General features: G+C 42.8%; 1 protein-coding gene across 1 annotated transcript in view; it reads right to left on the bottom strand.

Annotated features, from left to right (window-relative positions):
• Positions 1-153: 153 nt before the first annotated feature.
• The window catches only part of TXNDC8 (thioredoxin domain containing 8), an 80,693-nt gene continuing 63,053 nt past the window's right edge, over positions 154-17,793 (bottom strand). Inside the window, exons 7-8 of the transcript XR_003790848.1 lie at positions 3,793-3,921; positions 154-700 (exon numbers count right to left, since the gene is read on the bottom strand). The gene's annotated coding sequence lies outside the window, so the exon portion shown is untranslated. The remainder of the gene's footprint in view (positions 701-3,792; positions 3,922-17,793) is intronic.

The following is a 17,793-nucleotide window of genomic DNA, read 5'->3' on the forward strand; positions in this document are numbered from 1 at the left end:
CGGGCGCGCGCGGCGTAAGTGTGGCGGGGGCGCGCCCGCTGGGGCCTCCCGGGCCCGCCTAGGCGTCTGGGCTACGCCCCGCCTCCCGGATGCGGCCGGACGGGGGCGGGACCGCCGGCAGGGGCGGGGCCGGAGGGGCAGGGCTGGGGCGGGCGCGGGGCGGAGCTCCTGGGAGTCCTCTGGGCTGGAGACCTTCGGCGCCTCCCACCTGTACCCCACCTGGGAGTGGGGATGCGTGACGTAAAGGGCGCCTGCACTATGCGTGGCGGGCGGAGGCCACCCAATGAGCTACAGGGTCACCTGGGAAGGGGCCAGCCAGGCCTTAATCGGACGCACCCAGGCTCGAGAAGAGGCCACCTACGATTTCTCGGAAAGGCCCGTCGCACCCCTGCCCGCCAGCCCCGCGAACCCCACAAAATGCTGAGTAACGATCACCAGGAAGTGTTTCTGCTTGTGCACCTCCGCCTCCTTACCGGAGTTTATCGCGAAGGTTCTCTTCTCTTCCCTCCTTCCTGTTTTTTTCACTTTAACGGGGAACCTGCTGCTCCAGCGTGACACAGCATTTTAGTGCGGTAGTGACGGCCGGGAAGTGGCTGGGATCCTGCGAAGCAGACAGCTAATGCGTGTTGAAAGTCCCGCCAGAGTGACGCAGTTGTGACCCTGAGCAGGCGTTGACCTCCCGGTGCCTCAGTTTTCCTTTCTGTAAAATGAGAATCATGATGGCCCCTAACTCCTGGTGGTGGTGTTTTGAGGATTAAGTAAAGTGCTTGTAAAGTGATTAGGAGAGTGCTTGGCACATGGTAGGCACTCAAAAAGTAGTTATAATTAAAGCTGTTGTGAGCACTAATTAGTCGTGCTTGGTGTCATGTGTTGGCCGGACTGGGGATTGTGGAAGGCGATTGGGGATTGTTAGCTGGCATTGTGAAGCCAGGAGGGAAGCTGGAAGTGGAAATGGGCAAGTTGTTGAGCTGGAATGAGAGCCAGGAGGCTGGAAAGTAGTGGAATGCTGTTGGGGTAAGAGGGCGGAGCATGAGTTTTCAGGTGGAGGCACTCTGGATGCAGCTCATCTAGGTGTGATTGGCTGGGATGGTGAAACTGCTCCCTGGCTTCCTTCTGTCTGCTCTTTCAAACAGAGAGGAGGGGAAGGAAAACAGGTTTTGAGCCTCTTGTGCAAAGTTTCTACAAGGTTGAGGAACACAGTCCATGGGTAAGGATATAGAGAAGGGACACATTCTAAAGACAGTCCTAGACAGAGGGAGGATGGGCTGGCTTGAATGCAGCAACCTTCCCGTAGAGAATAAGAATAGTGGGGCAGAGAAGCCTTACGGGGTACCAGGAGCACAATACAAAATTTGCTTTGCTTCTGCTGTGTCTTCAGCCCAACTTACATCCCAGCTTCTGGGCCTATTAGTTGGTACATTTACATGGGAGATGACAATAAGTATTTGAGCTGTAGAAAGTGGAGGTACAGATCTCCACTGGCCATCCAAACCACCCTCAGCTGACATCTCCTCTTCAAGGACCTTCCAAATGTCCAGGACCAATGTAGAGAGGGGATTATGGGGGATGCTACAATTACAGGGAACAGGGAACTGGCAGGCGAGCATGTGTTTTAAGAGCCTGGACTCTGCAATTAGATTCCCTGTCCTCATACCCACTCTACCACTTAGTGTCTGGGTAGCTCTAGACAAGTCTAAACAGCCTTCCTATGCCTCAGTTTCCTCACCTATAAAATGGGGATAATAATACCCTGTGCTACTAGAAGGGTCAAGTGAGCTAAAATATATGTAAAGTGCTTAGAACCATGCCTGGTACACAGCAAGTGCTACATAAACTATGTTTACAGGCTATTAATAGGATGGTGACATTCCTCTGGAATGATGGCAGAGGTGGAAGGGGAGACTGTAAAACAGGTGTCAAAGTCCTAAGTGAATTAAGTTATCAGGAAATTCGTAATGAACAGTGAGCTCGGTTACATGAATCTCAAAGGAAAAGGATTTTTTCCCCCTCAGAGGGTGAAAGAAAAGTGGGCTAGACTTGGCCCTACCCAAAGACGACAGTCCCCTGCTTACAGGGACATGGGAAACTCAAGTCCTTAGGATTTCAGTTGGGGCAAGGAGGTAACATCCTGTGGGGAGAGTGAGATGCAGGGGAATCGCTGGGACAGCCCAGTGAGGGAGGATCTGTTTGTGCAGAAAGGTAGGGGTGAGAAGAGCGAGAGAGAGGGGGTGATATAAAGGCCTTTCTTTGGGGGGTTGGTTCTGTGTATTAGTCAGAACTCTCAGTCGTAAGGAGAAATTCCAGCTCAAATGGACTTAAACCAAAAAGAATTAGTAACTCATACAAGTAGGAACTCCAGGGGCCTAAAGCTGTCACAGGAGCACCATAGTTATTGTTTCATTCTCAGTGGGTTCTCCACCTAATGCAAGACTAGCCCCTCCAGGCTTAGGTCCCTACCATTTTAGTATCCCCGAAGAAAGGGCACTCTTCTCCCCTGCTCTAGTAAGTGCCCTGGAGGCTGACCTTCATTGACTTGAGTTGGGGGTAGAGGAGGGAATCAGCCTTGCTTGAACCATTTACTTCAACTAGGAGTGAGCAAATTCCAGGGGGTTACCAGAGAAAGGGAAAATGCATTTTGGACAGACTAAAATGGTATTTCTATGTTGTCAAGAAAAGCAGAAATGAGGAGCTTGGGTGGTGAGCTTGCTTCAAGTTTCTGGGTCAGCTCAGTCTGAGGCTCCCTGAGGGACGGGAAAACTAGGTTTGCTGTCTTTGTTCAGGCTCGAATTTGACGAAGATGCAGCTCTAGGGCTTCTGAGCAAGCTTATCTCAGATCACCCATTTCTCTAAGTATGAACCCTGACCGCCTCATTCAGCATAGCTGAAGGTACGTGATGATACCACAGACTCCTGGACCACACCCAGGATCACAATCTTTTGAGGTATATCCCTGGACTCTACATTTTAAAGCAGCGTCCCAGGTGATTAGGTACACTAAGATTTGATAAACTTGGCCTTGGGATCTCCAAAGGGAGGCCAACAATTAGTGAAACTTAAAGATTGTCTAGCAAGAGAGTTGAGATGAAGACACAACAGTGAACATGTAAGTGATATGAAATTGGGAGCTCAAAATACAATGGTAAAGAAGATGGAGCTCAAAATACAATGGTAAAGAAGGAAAAGGAACAAATACAAGTGTCAAACAGTCATTCAGTGCCAGGCCTGGAGCTGGGTATATTGCATCATTCTTCTCAACATCCCCTAGGAGATAGATCTAATTCTTCCCATTCTACAGACAGAATGAAGGGGAGAAAGTACCAGCACAGTTTTCAAGCCAGCCCATCTACATGTCTTGAATTTCCTCATGCCACCAGTGACAGATATCTAACATTCCTTATACTAATTTATGAACTCTAACTATAAGGATATTTGAATAGTTTGCAGAAACTCCCTCTAGAACATCAGTTCCTATTTGGGGATTTTCAGATACTGATTTAAACACCCCAGGAGTAGACTCCTGATTAGGTACTTAAACTGTTAACTGTTTAGATTTTAAAAACTAATATACATATAAATACATTCCACAATTTCAATGCTAAGTATTTTAATGTAAACTTCAGTATAATAACCCCTGTGAGTAGCCTGCACACCACTGCTCTTTACATCCCTTCATCTGGTGCGATCGCCCCCGCTCCCTGCCCTCTCAAACCCTTTCACTGTGTACCTTGCTGGAACTAGCTGGATCCAGCAGCACTGATACATTGTCAGCCTCTTCTCAGATGTTTCTTTTACCTTATCTGAAACTTCTGCTCTTCTCAAGTGTGGGCTCCATGTACACCAGGGTCCAGGAAGTCAGGAAAAAACCCCTCCTCTTGCTGCTTCCAGATTCCTTCTCCTTTTCCAAGAAGCCCATGGATGGCTCTATTTAAAAAAAAAAAAAAGGAAAGAAGGAAGAAACTTGACCCTCACCTCACACCATACAACAAAATAACTCAAAATTTACTATACAACTTCTAGAAGATGTTGGAAATAAATCTTTGCAAGCTTGGGGCAAATATTTCTTAGGCAGGACACTGAAATCGCTAACCATAAAAGAAAAACCTAATAAATTTCACTTCATTAAAATTTGAAACCTCTACTCTTTGAAAAACAATGTTAAACAGCTGGTAAAAACATGGCAATAACTGGAACACACACTTCTCAAAAGAAGGTATCTGAGTGACCAATAAGTATGCAAACAGAAAAATGCTCGACATCATTAGGCATCAGGGAATTTCAAAACCACAGTGAGATACCACTTTGTACCCACTAGACTGGTAAAATTAAAAAGACTGGTAACACCAAATGGTGGTGAGATTGTAGATTAACTGGAAGTAATTTTGATACATTACTGATAGGAGTGTAAAACTGGAAAACAGTTTGGTAAATTTGTTTTGTTTTCCTTTTTTTTTTTTTAAAGTAAAGTTAAACATACATTTAACATATGGTCCAGTAATTCCACTTCTAGATATTTACCCAAAGGAAATTAAAACACAAATCCACACAAAAACTTGCATATGAATGTTCATAGCAACTTTATTCACAGTAGCCCCAAACTAAACCCAAATGTTCATCAACAGGTGAAAACTATTACTAATACCACTAATGGAAGTGATATATCCAGATGATAGAATACTTCTGAGCAGCAAAGAGAACTACTATATATACAATAAAATGGATAAATATCAAAAATACTATGCTGAGTTGGAAGAAACCAGACAGAAAAGACTACATAGTGAAAAAATCTATTCATATGAAGTTCTAGAACAGGTAAGACTAATCTATAGCGACAGAAAGCAAATTAGCAGTTTCATGATGCTGGGGTGGGGGGATTGCCGAGAGGCATAGGGAAACTTTTTGGTGATTATATAGATCTACACATTTTTTACAATTCATGGAACCATGCACTAAAGATGGGTACATTTTATTTATCATGGGTGCAAACTCTATCCGCAATAAAGTTGATTTAAACAGCTAAACTGTAGTCTCTGAATAATCCTTTCTGGTCACAGAAGCCATCCTTAAGACATTAAAATACTCACAAAGCAACAGAGATGGGATAAATTGAAGCATTTAGGCAGTGCTCTAATTTGGACCACGTAAGTTGTAAGCATGGCTAACCAAGACAGTGCATGCAAAAGTAGATATCCTTTTATATGAAGTAGGCTTCATATAGGATATAAGATGTTAAACATGTACAATCTAATTGGTGTGACACACCCTACTTACTCTAAATCCAGAGACATGGAGAACCACTGAGGGAAAAATACAAGTAAAACCTGGTGGACTCTTTATAAAGGGCCACCTTGGGAGAGTCTGAGCCATCCACAGTGAAGAAAGGTAGGGTAAGACTCCTCACACCCCCAAATGAGGTAAAAAACAAGGATGTCCACTCTCACCACATCTAGTCACCATTGTACTGCAGGTTCTAGCCAGAGCAATTAGGCAAGAAAAAAAAAAAGCATCCAGATTGGAAAAGAAGAACTAAAGCTATCTCTATTTGCAAATGACATGATCTCGTATACAGAAAATCCTAAAGATCCTAAAAACTATTAGAACAAGTAAGTTCAGCAAGGATTCAGGATATAGGCTCAGTATATAAAATTCAAAAAGAATGAATTACTTGGACATAATTTAATAATAAGTGTGACACCTGTACAGTGCAAACTGAAAAACCTCATTGAAAGAAATTAAAGAGTTAAACAAATGAAAAGACATCCCATGTTCATGGATTGGAAGACAATATTATTAAGATGTCAATACTTCCCAATTGATCTATAGATTCAGTACAATCCCTATCAAAAGCCCAACTGTGCTTTTTGGCTGAAGTTGACAAGCTGATCCTAAAATTGATACGGAAATGCAAAGGAAACACAGAATAGCTAAAAGAATCTTGAAAAACAAGAGCAAAGTTGGAGGACTCACACTTTCTAATTTCAAACCTTACTACAAAAGCTACAGTATTCAAAACAGTGTCGTACTAGCATAAGGACAGACATATAGATCAGTAGGACAAAATTGAGAGTCCAGAAATAAACCCATAAATCTATGGTCAACTGACTTTCAACAAGGGTGCAAGACCATTATGGGGGAAGGACAGTATCTTCAGCAAATGGTGCTGGGACAATTGGATATCCACATGCAAAAGAATGAGATTGGACCCATACCTTATACCATTGACAAAAATGAACTCAAAATGGATCAAAGACCTATAAATGTAAGAGCTAAAACTATTAAACTCTTAGAGGAAAACATAGGTATACATTTCTGTGACCTTGGATTAGGCAATGATTTCTTCGAGATGACACTAAAAGAACAAGCAACCAAGTAAAAAATAGACAAATTGGACTTCTTCAAAATTAAAATTTTTTTTCTCCAAAGCACACCATCAAGAAAGTGAAAAGACATACAGTGGGAGAAAATATTTGTAAATTATGTATTTGATATGAGACTTGTATCTAGAATACATAAAGAACTCTTACAACTCAACAGTAAAAAGACAGCTCATTAAAAAAAAAATTGGCAAAGGATTTGAATAGACATTTCTCCAAAGAAGATAGACAAATGGCCAAGAAGCACATGAAAATATGTTCAACATCGTTAATCATTACAGATATGCAAATCAAAACCACAATGAGATACTACTTCACACCCACTAAGATGGCTATAATAAGATTAAAACAAGTGTTGGTAAGGATGTGGAGAAATTGGAATGCTGATACACTGCTGGTAGAAATGAAAAATGGTGCAGCTGCTGTGAAAAACAGTTTGGCAGTTCCTCAATAAATTAAACATAGAGTTACTATATAATCTAGCAATTCTGCTCCTAGGTATATGCCCAAAAAAGTTGATAATATATACATACACACAAAAAACCTTGAATGAATAATAAAATGTGGGATAGCCACACAACAGGATATTTTTTGGCCATAAAATGGAATGAAGTTATGATACATGCCACAATAAAAATGAACCTTGAAAACATGCTAAGTGAAAGAAGCTAGACAGAAAAGGCCATGTAGTATATGATTCCATTTATCTAAAATGACCAGAACAGGCAAATCCATAGAGTCCATTAGTGGTTCCAGGGAGTGGGGGGAGTAGGAGATGGGGAGTGACTACTAATGGATATGGAGTTCATTTCTTTTTTAAAATTTATTTAATTAATTTATTTTTTGCTGTGTTGGGTCTTCGTTGCTGCGTGCGGGCCCTCCCCAGCTGTGGCGAGCAGGGGCCACTCTTCACCACGGTGCACAGACCTGTCACTGCAGTGGCCTCTCCCGCTGAGGAGCACTGGCTCCAGGCGTGCGGGCCTCAGCGGCTGCAGCACGCAGGCTCAGTAGTTGTGGCTCGCAGGCTTAGTTGCTCTGCGGCATGTGGGATCCTCCTGGAACGGGGCTCTAACCCGTGTCCCCCGCACTGGCAGGAGGACTCCCAACCACTGTGTCACCAGGGAAGTCCTGGAGTTCCTTTCTGAGGTCTTGAAAATGTTCTGAAGTTAGATAATGGTGATGATTATACAACTTTGTGAATATGTTAAAAACCATTTAACTATAAAACAAAAATGGGATAAAGATATCTATTGTGCCTTCACCAAATCATCTAATATAAATAAATATGCTCTTCAGATTATAGAAAAAGAAATGAAAACCCTTCCTACAGAAGCTGGCTGAGTCCAGTTCCTCTAATTGTACTTTGGAAATTTTATTTCTCCAGAAGGTAGAGAGATAAAATGTGGGTAGATTATGTTTGCCCGGTGCCATTAACAACTGGTCTAGAGGTAAAAGTGACCCTGACTCTTGTGGGGAGGACAACTTGCTTATCTATAACCCCCAGTCAATCAGGAGTACATATTTTCGATTATCTGCTCCTTACCTACATGGCTGCTGGTGTGCTACACCGTTCATTGGAACTCTATTAACAATCTAACTATGCACAAGTATCCTTACCAGCAGATAACCTTTAAGGGAAAGAGGCTGATGCCATAAAAGAATTTTACTTGGCTGGAGCCTTAAGACGTAAAAGAAGTAAGACTTCATTTGAAATACATGATTGTCTAGGATGTCTAATCCTAGAACTATTTAGAAATCACTTTACAAAGAAGTAATTCAGTGGTCCAACATGTGCATTCAAGATTATTCCCGATGTTGGCAACTTTGAGGGTACAGTCAAGGTGTCACAAGCAAAGATGTAAACACATTATTGGTTGGATTTTTCTGTTATATTGGCCTTTACCTTTTGTTTATCTTTGTCACTTGGCCTATGTTTGTGAGGCCTGTGTTCTCTCATGATTCTCCTCTTAGAAAAATAGTGTCAGTCTTTAATTAGAATCTTTATCAGCAAAGGGAATTGAAGAGACAACAATATTTAAAAATGAATCAGGGCTTCCCTGGTGACGCAGTGGTTAAGAATCCTCCTGCCAATGCAGGGGACACGGGTTCAAGCCCTGGTCCGGGAAGATCCCACATGCCGCAGCGTGATTAAGCCCGTGGGCCACAACTACTGAGCCCCTGTGCCACAACTACTGAAGCCCCCGCGCCTAGAGCCTGTGCTCCACAATAAGAGAAGCCACCGCAATGAGAAGCTTGCGCACTGCAGCAAAGAGTAGACCCCGCTCGCCACAACCAGAGAAAATGCCACATGCAGCAATGAAGACCCAACGCAGCCAAAAATAAACTTATGAAAAACCCCAAAGAATCACTGTAGTAACTTTTACTGGATTCACGTGAGGTCACCTTTGTTTTGCTCATAAAGGATATCTTTACTCCAATAAAGCACTTGGCATTTCCTCAATTCTACTTCACTGCTACTGTCCTGGTTCAGACCACTTCATCTCTTACCTGGACCACAGCCATACCCTCGTGACTCATCCCCCTTCTACCATGCTTGCTCCACTATGATCCATTCTTTACACATCAGTATGTACATCTGATGTACACGTCACACCTCTGCTTGAAACCAACCCTTCAATGATCTTTTCATTGCTCCCTGAATAGAACGCAAATACTACCTACGGTCACAAGAATGGAAAACAGACTTAGACGTGCAGCTCTGATCAGACCTTGTCAGGAGCCAAAATTCCTTGTAGAAATACAAGGACTGAGGAATAGGAGTTTTATCTGTACTTACTTCAAACCCCCTTTTGTTTTCTTTTTTGATTGCAGAAACTAATAAATACTTTGTCGAATAACAAAGTGACCTGTTTTATGGTACCAGTTTCCATGGTAACACAATTCAGAGACAGTGGTAGAAACACTGAGCCTTTTCTCCCCTTCAATGTATCCCTCTCGCAATTTACAGGAAGTTTATTTTAGTGTTACTCACACTTAGTCATTTTTTCTGGAAACACATTTAGAAAATCATTCGTTTTTCTAGTGAAATCTGATAACTTAAACATATAATCTAGCACAGCCCCATCTGCTGACCCCAAACCAAACAAACCAGTGTTTCAATACCATTTAATCTTCTTTTTTCACACCTTTATTGGAGACTAAATGTTTTGTTAGCTTCTGCTATACAACAAAGTGAATCAGCTACATATATACATATATCCCCATATCCCCTCCCTCTTGAGCTTCCCTCCCACCCTCCCTATCCCACCCCTCTAGGTCGTCACAAAGCATTGAGTTGATCTTGTGCTATACAGCTGCTTCCCACTAGCCATCCATTTTACATTTGGTAGTGTATATATGTCAATGCTACTCTCTCACTTCATCCCAGCTTCCCCTTCCCTCCCTGTGCCCTCAAGTCCATTCTATACGTCTGTGTCTTTATTCCTGCCCTGCCACTAGGTTCATCAGTACTGCTTTTTAAAATTCCACATATATGTGTTAGCATACGGTATTTGTTTTTCTCTTTCTGACTTACTTCACTCTGTATGACAGCTTCTAGGTCCATCCACATCACTACAAATAACTCAATTTCATTCCTTTTTATGGTTCAGTAATATTCCATTGTATACATGTGCCACATCTTCTTTATCCATTCATCTGTCGATGGACATTTAGGTTGCTTCCACGTCCTGGCTATTGTAAATAGTGCTGCAATGAAAATAGAACTACCATATGACCCAGCAACCCCAGTACTCAGCATATACCCTGAGAAAACCATAATTCAATACCATTTGATCTTGAGTTCAGGGCAGGGTTTTGTGAAATAACACTTTCTGAACATTTTCTCAAAATTATTCATAGATCTCAAACAGATAACAATTATATTTAACTTTTAATCATTCCCACCTGAAAACAAGTCATGAACTCTTAGCAGAAATGTGGTCTGACCACCAAACACTTAAATATGAAGCAAAAAATGAACTGCAAGATGACTGAGTTAAAAAGCACTTGAGGGACTCCCCTGCCACTCCAGTGGTTAGGACTCCCCACTACCACTGCAGGGGTACGGGTTCAATCCCTGATCAGGGAACTAAGATCCCGCAAGCTGTGCAGTGCAGCCAAAACTAAAAAAATTAAAAAATAAAAGGCAGTTGGTCTTGTAAATTCTATGATTTTTGGAAGAAATTATGCCCCTCAGGAAAAACAAAAACACAAAGAAGTGTGGTTCTAGAGTTGCTTCTTTTGGTAAAGCTTCCCAGATTGCTTGGAAAGCAAATACAATATTATAATATTAGAACAAAATAATATTGTAGCCTTTCCATATTGGTTGCTTCCATAATGCTCTTCCCACAATGGCCACATGAGTCTCCAGGGCAAATAGGAACATTCCTTTGATGGGGAGGAGACAGAGACAGGTGAGGTGATTTGCCTGAAGTTACAGCAGGAGACCCTGGATGAGACTCCACCCAACAGTGATCCAGAGATCCAAGGCCTTGGTCCGAGGCCTGGCTGTGACTATTCTTCATGCTGGACAGTCTCACACTTGCATGTGGACGGAAAACCAATTATACCACTTCAGCTCTGTCCTGAGTGACAGGAACACTCTGACCTTAGAAAAGGGAATTCGGCAATTCCAGGGGTAGGACTGGCTTCAGTTATGACTTGCTGAAGGTTAAGTGATGTTACCAGGACCTAGTTTCTCTTTGATCTTCTGGCCTCTGATTGGCCCTATTTTCAGAAAAGCCTCTTCACTGTGGTAGCAGTTTGGTTGCTACAGTTCTAAACCTAACTTTCTAGCACTTCAAATTCAGTGAAAAAGAGCGAAAATGTTTTTTTCTCAGGAGTCCCAATCCAGGTTTTGTTGTGTCCGGTTGGCTCTGATTGAGTGGACCAGTCAACATGGCCACGTATTGGGCCAGGCTGAGGTCACATCCTCTATGCCTTTGGCTAGGCTGGGACAGGAGGGAGTAGAATCCTATAGAAGGAGGCTTCAGGGACCCCCTCAGTTTCTTCAGTAGAATGGCAGCCTTTGGTTTCACTGTGTCTCTTAGATTTCACATCATGTGGGAGCAATACTTTTCTATGTCGGAATCAGGGGATGTCAGAAAAAAGGAATGGCTGCTGGATGTGAAAAAAAATCCACCACCCCTATGTTTTGGGAGCCTGTTCATGTTTGGAATTGTCAATTGTTAAGAGACTCTTTGCTTCATATTTGGCTTCCAGAGCCTTGCCAGCTGTCCCAGTTGTGAGGGAGTGAAGCTGAAAAAGGCTGGAGAGGCTGTGCCCAGCTTATAAGCACCATGTTCAACCTCAGCAAATGACCTATATCATCACTTAATAAGCCAGTAGCCCAAGCACCCCAGTGTCCCCTGGCATGTATGCAGGGTAGCAAATGTCACCACCTAGAACCAAGATGCTTCTTTCATGATCTAGAGAAGGAAGGAGGGCAGTGTTTCCAGTCTATAACTATTAGTGTAATTAAATTGCTTTATTATACTACCCAATGACAACTGGTAAATTAGCATCAGCCCCCAATCCAAACAGAATCCAGACCATGAATATGTCTTATTCTGGGGACATAAGAAGGTTAATAGGAATACAGTTTAACTTAGGAGCCAGAAAGTATTAATAACGTTTTTCATGCTACAGGTTTTCATTGTATTCTTATTGCTAAACGTAGTAGTAGTGAGATTATGATATATGAAAATAGTTTCGTTTTATTAGTCAGGATAGGCTAAAAGATTGGAAAAGTCCTAGTAAGGGACTTTTGTCTGTTTATGCCAGAATTTTGTTATCCTTAATTTTAAAGTCATTGAACATTCCAGAATTGTTTCTATTTTACCCTTAGGTTAGTTGAAGCAGGGGGCATTGTTGGGAAATTCCTTAAGCCACTGACAAAGAAGAAGCTTGCCAAGCAATGTGTTCTAAGACCCAGACTTCAAAAGGCATAGGTCATAAGAACCTAGGGGCAAGACGGGAATAAAGATGCAGACCTACTAGAGAATGGACTTGAGGATACGGGGAGGGGGAAGGGTAAGCTGTGACAAAGTGAGAGAGTGGCATGGACATATATACACTACCAAACGTAAAATAGATAGCTAGTGGGAAGCAGCCGCATAGCACAGGGAGATCAGCTTGGTGCTTTGTGACCACCTAGAGGGGTGGGATAGGGAGGGTGGGAGGGAGGGAGACGCAAGAGGGAAGAGATATGGGAACATATGTATATGTATAACTGCTTCACTTTGTTATAAAGCAGAAACTAACACACCATTGTAAAGCAATTATACTCCAATAAAGATGTTAAAAAAAAAAGGCAGTATCATGCTACTTCTGCTTTAAAAATGTTGCATTCTCCCTTTGTGTTTCGTACTGACATCAACACCAAAGGACAGGTTCACATTTTTGTAGTGGATGTCGAGGTTTGTATTACCAGGGTTCAGAGTTGCGAGCAACCAAAGCTTACACGGTATGATTTATTTGCACAGAATTTCTGGTCATGATGCAGAACTAGGCTTGGAAACTGAGCAGGAGCCAGGGAGGGAGATAAGCAGGCTGGACCACAACCCCAAAGAAGCCACAAAACCACTCTGGTGAGGACCCTTCCGCCACTGCCACTGAACACGTGGTTGCCCCTGGAAACTGGATGCCATTGGATTAGGGCTGTGGGATAAACGTAGGATGCCTAGTTAAAGTTGAATTTTAAACAAACAGTGCATAATTTTTTATGTATAAGTATGTCCTATGTAATATTTGGGACACACACTAAAAAAAAATTATACTAAAAACTGTTTTTTTGAAATCTGAAATTTGAATTTAACTGGGTCTCTTGTATTTTCATTTGCTAAACCTGGCAACCCTACACTGGATGTACCATTGCTGGGGCCACTGATGTCCCTGAAGCCTGCTGCCACCTGCCATTCAAATGGATTTTCTAGGAGGTGCCTGGCTCTCTGCCACAAGGTTCTGAAAAGAACCTGAGACAGTTCTGTGTGATCAGTGGAGCCTCAGTTACATGTCCCTGCTCTTGCCGAGAGAGAGTCAGAAAGCTGATGGTGTCTCCAACATTAACACGAAGTGGCCTCTGTCTTCTGTTAAATCTTGTTTTTCTTTTTTAGAAGAAGGTGTCATTTTATTTATATTTATTTTTGGCTGTGTTGGGTCTTCGTTGCTGCGTGCAGGTTTCCTCTAGTTGCAGCGAGCGGGGGCTACACTTCGTTGCGGTGTGCAGGCTTCTCATTGCGGTGGCTTCTCTTGTGGCGGAGGATGGGCTTTAGGCGTGTGGGCTTCAGTAATTGTGGCTCATGGGCTCAGTAGTTGTGGCACGTGGGCTCAGTAGTTGTGGCATGCAGGCTCAGTTGCACCGTGGCATGTGGGATCTTCCTGGACCAGGGCTCGAACCCGTGTCCCCTGCATTGGCAGGCAGACTCTCAACCACTGGGCCACCAGGGAAGCCCTCCATTAAACCTTAAATTTCTCAGACATAGGGGTGGGGCAGCAGTGAGGCTCAGATATTGGGGGAGGAAAAAAAAGATAAATGCCTACCCTATTTTCTTTTTAACATACGTTCCTTCTTTTTCTCATCTAGTGGCCTGTGAGTTGGGAACCAGGCATGATAATATAATTCCCTTTGCCAGTTTGACTGGTTCAAGAACCCAGGTCTAAGCCAGTTAGCAGACGGAATCTGCTTGACCACCCGGGTCGTTTCAGGATTGGGAATGTGACCCAATCTGGGCTAAGGAGATGAAAGGAAAGTTTGCTAGAAGATTCTGGGGAAAGTTACATTATTCCTGAGATCTGCGTTAAGCAATGATCTCATTTTCCCTCCAGATACTGCTTTTTGTAGTCTTGAGGCCTGGAAATTCTGAGCCATCTTGCTTCCAGCCTGAGATGAAGAACATGGGGAGAAAACAGGGCAGAAAGCATCATGGTAACTGCAGAGGAGAGGGCTAGAACTACTGGATGAAATCCCTCCCCACCACCGACACCTCTCCTACATCTGGACACTCAGTCATGTGCATCAATACATTTTTGTCTGGCTTAAGCAACTTCAAGTTGGATGTTCTAGCACTTATAGCCAAAAACAACCTGACTGGGGAAAAGATTCATGAATACGTAAGCCATTTTTGTAAGCTTATCATCTCTGAATTCTGAGAGTTTAGTATAATGTGTTTTTTTTTTTTTTAGTAAAATGTGTTTTGATTGAACTAGGAATTGTTGCTCTTATGAAATTGTGAGGCAAAGATGAGATTTAAATGAATGCAACATAAACAACTAGAGATCTGCTTCATTAGGCCAGGGAAAGAAGTAGTTTATGTTTATCACCAGACTCTTGCTCTTTTTGCATGAATGCCCCGAGAGGATGAGCCAGCCTCTCAGGGAGAGAGATACATTTAAATTCCTGGAAAGGCCTCCGGGACAAACATAAATAGTATTTTAGAAAACATTACCCTCCCTCCTTCTTTCTTCATGGAGGAGACAGCTGCTGCTTTGGCCTGTCTAGCAACCCTCCCCATTCCTTTGGGTAATGACACCCTGCTCTTCCTCCGGGTAACTCTCTCTCCTCCATTCCCTATAATCCTGTTAGGACCTGCCCCACCACTAGGCCCAAGGTTGGGCAGCTGACTTCAGGCCAATCAAACTCTCTTAGAAGAGCTCAGCTCTCAAGGGGAGTGATGCAAGAGGGAAAATCATTGGCGTCATCCCTAAAGGGATTCCCCTTGGGTCCCTCCTCCTGAGATCCCTGGAAATGCCTGATTCCTGTCCTTCTTGAGGCTTGATTCTGGAGGCCTCCCCATTTGCTTAAGGTAGCCAGTGTGAATCTCTCTGGCAGGCTGACCCTCTCCACCCAATCAATCCTTGAACACAACCCAGCCTTCGTTTAGGAGTTACACTTTTAATTTTTACTAGGCATGTGTAAATATAAGCCTGTTTATAACAACCTCGATCATATGCCTAAATTATCAGATAATCAATTATTAACAAAATCTTTACTGGGAACTAAAGTGTTAGAAATTCAAGTAGTTTTATGATTAAAGGAATATTTATAGCACTTACTGTGTCCAAGGTGTTGTTTATTTGTTTAATCATCATTATAATCCAGTAGTGTAAATACCATCATTATCCCCATTTTATAGATTTTGAAACTGGAGCACAGAAAATTTAAGTAATGTGCTCAAGGTCACACAGCTAGTAAATGTAGAACTGCAATTCAAACTCTAACAGTCTGACTCCAGTCCCTCCACTGTGCAAACTCTGGCATCAATAGAATCCTGAGACTTTAACTACAGAATCAACCTCTAATGAATAATATTAGTAATACGCAAAAGCATCTTAATGCTAGAATGTCTTCCAGTCCAGAAGCAAGAGAGAGAAACAGAGTTGGCTGAAGCCCCTGGGTTCCGACTCTCAATTTTGGAGCCAAAGGAGAACTGCTTAGGGTTTCCAGGGAAAACAATCCTCATCTAATTAGTTAGCAAACACAAACTAAGTCCAAACACCTGCTACTGTTTTTCTTTCATTGTTGCCAGGTGCTCCATAAGCAGCCTTGGATCAATAAGTAATTATAAGGGAAGCTGAGTATAACTAATTACATAACTTTAACTTATTAAGTTTGTCTCCATTAAAATGCCCCATAAAACTGGGACATTTTAAAGGCTGTTATAGAAAAGGGGAGACTATAGGATTAAAGCCTGTTTCACATTTGACTCAGCTGTGAGTCATCTCCTCCCCAGTGTGAATTCTCTCACCTCACTATTATTAACTCTTGTAAATATCTGTGGAGTTATTCACACAATCATTCAACTAAGTGTGTTGAGTACCTGCTAGGTGCCCAGCACTGTCCCAGGCACGGGGATGATGGTGGTGAGCAAGCAGTTGAAAATCCTTGCCCTCATGGTACTGGTGTTCTAGTGGGAGTTGTAATTTCCCAGCTGCACAGTTGAAAAAGCTTGAATTTCTCCCAGCTCCTGATTGTTTCCATTACTATAACGAATGAAAGAATGAGTTCATCTGAGGGCTGTGCCTAGTCTGTGCAACGCCAGCTGGCCTGGTCCTTCCAGAGGTGTCCAAGGAAGGACACTGAGGCTAAAGGCTGCCTGGCAGAGGTGGTCATACCTGCCAGGAGATGATGATGCTTCATTATTGTGCGCCCAGGATTTTAGATGAATAAACCATGCACTTTGAATTTTTGAACACAATTCTCACAACAACCTAAGATCTGAACGCAGTAGCATTTAGACCGCTGTCTTGGGCTCACACTCTCTTCTTTTGGCCCCCTTCCCTTCACCCCACATCTTGGACGGGAACTTCCTGCCTGAGTACTGTGAAGACTAACTCGTTTGAAAACAGAAAACCAAGAACCAACAGATTCTTCCCAAATACCAAAACAGTCTGTTATTTCAGAGGAGTTAATTTCAGAAGGACAACAGATCAAGCTTGAAAAAACTTACATGGATCCTACTGGTAAAATAGGCACTTGGGAGACTGTGAAGCAGACAACCAGGAAAGGACAGTGGCAGTTTTCCCTGAGCTGCAAAGAAGTCTTCATTATAAGTGCATCGTCCTGGCGAAGGAAGCAGTTCCGACCACCAATGGGAGGCTAATGCCTAGAATTCTCTGCAGGTGTCGCAGATGGTAATGAGAGCCCAGAAGCAGCTGCTCTTCGGGAGCTAGAGGAAGAAACTGGCTCTAAAGGGTGATGGAATGTCATTCAGCCATAGGAAAGAATGAAATAATGCCATTTGCAGCAACATGGATGGACCTAGAGATTATCATACTAAGTGAAGTAAGTCAGACAGAGAAAGACAAATATCAATATGATATCACTTATATGTGGAATCTGAAGAAAAATGATACAAATGAACTTATTTACAAAACAGAAACAGACACATAGACTTTGAAAACAAACTTGTGCTTACCAAAGGGGAAACATGGTGGGGGAAGAGGGATAAATTAGGAGTTTGGGAATAACATATACACACTACTATATATAAAATAGGTAATCAACAAGGACCAACTGTATAGCACAGGGAACTCTACTCAATATTCAATATTCTATAATAACCTATATGGTTATTAATAATAATAACCTATATGGAAAAGAATCTGAAAAAGAATGGATATATGTATATGCATAACTGAATCACTTAGCTGTACACCTGAAACTAACACAACATTGTAAATCAACTATACTCCAATATAAAATAAAAATTAAATTAAAAAGAATTCCACAGGGCTTCCCTGGTGGCGCAGTGGAGTCCCCCTGCCGATGCAGGGGACACGGGTTCGTGCCCCGGTCCGGGAAGATCCCACATGCCGCGGAGCGGCTGGGCCCGTGAGCCATGGCCGCTGAGCCTGCGCGTCCGGAGCCTGTGCTCCGCAACGGGAGACGCCACAACAGTGAGAGGCCCGCGTACCGCAAAAA

The sequence above is a fragment of the Monodon monoceros genome, unplaced genomic scaffold, assembly GCF_005190385.1.
Source record: "Monodon monoceros isolate NGI ecotype Baffin Bay Population unplaced genomic scaffold, NGI_Narwhal_1 Super_Scaffold_5, whole genome shotgun sequence".
In the NCBI taxonomy this organism is placed as follows: domain Eukaryota; kingdom Metazoa; phylum Chordata; class Mammalia; order Artiodactyla; family Monodontidae; genus Monodon; species Monodon monoceros.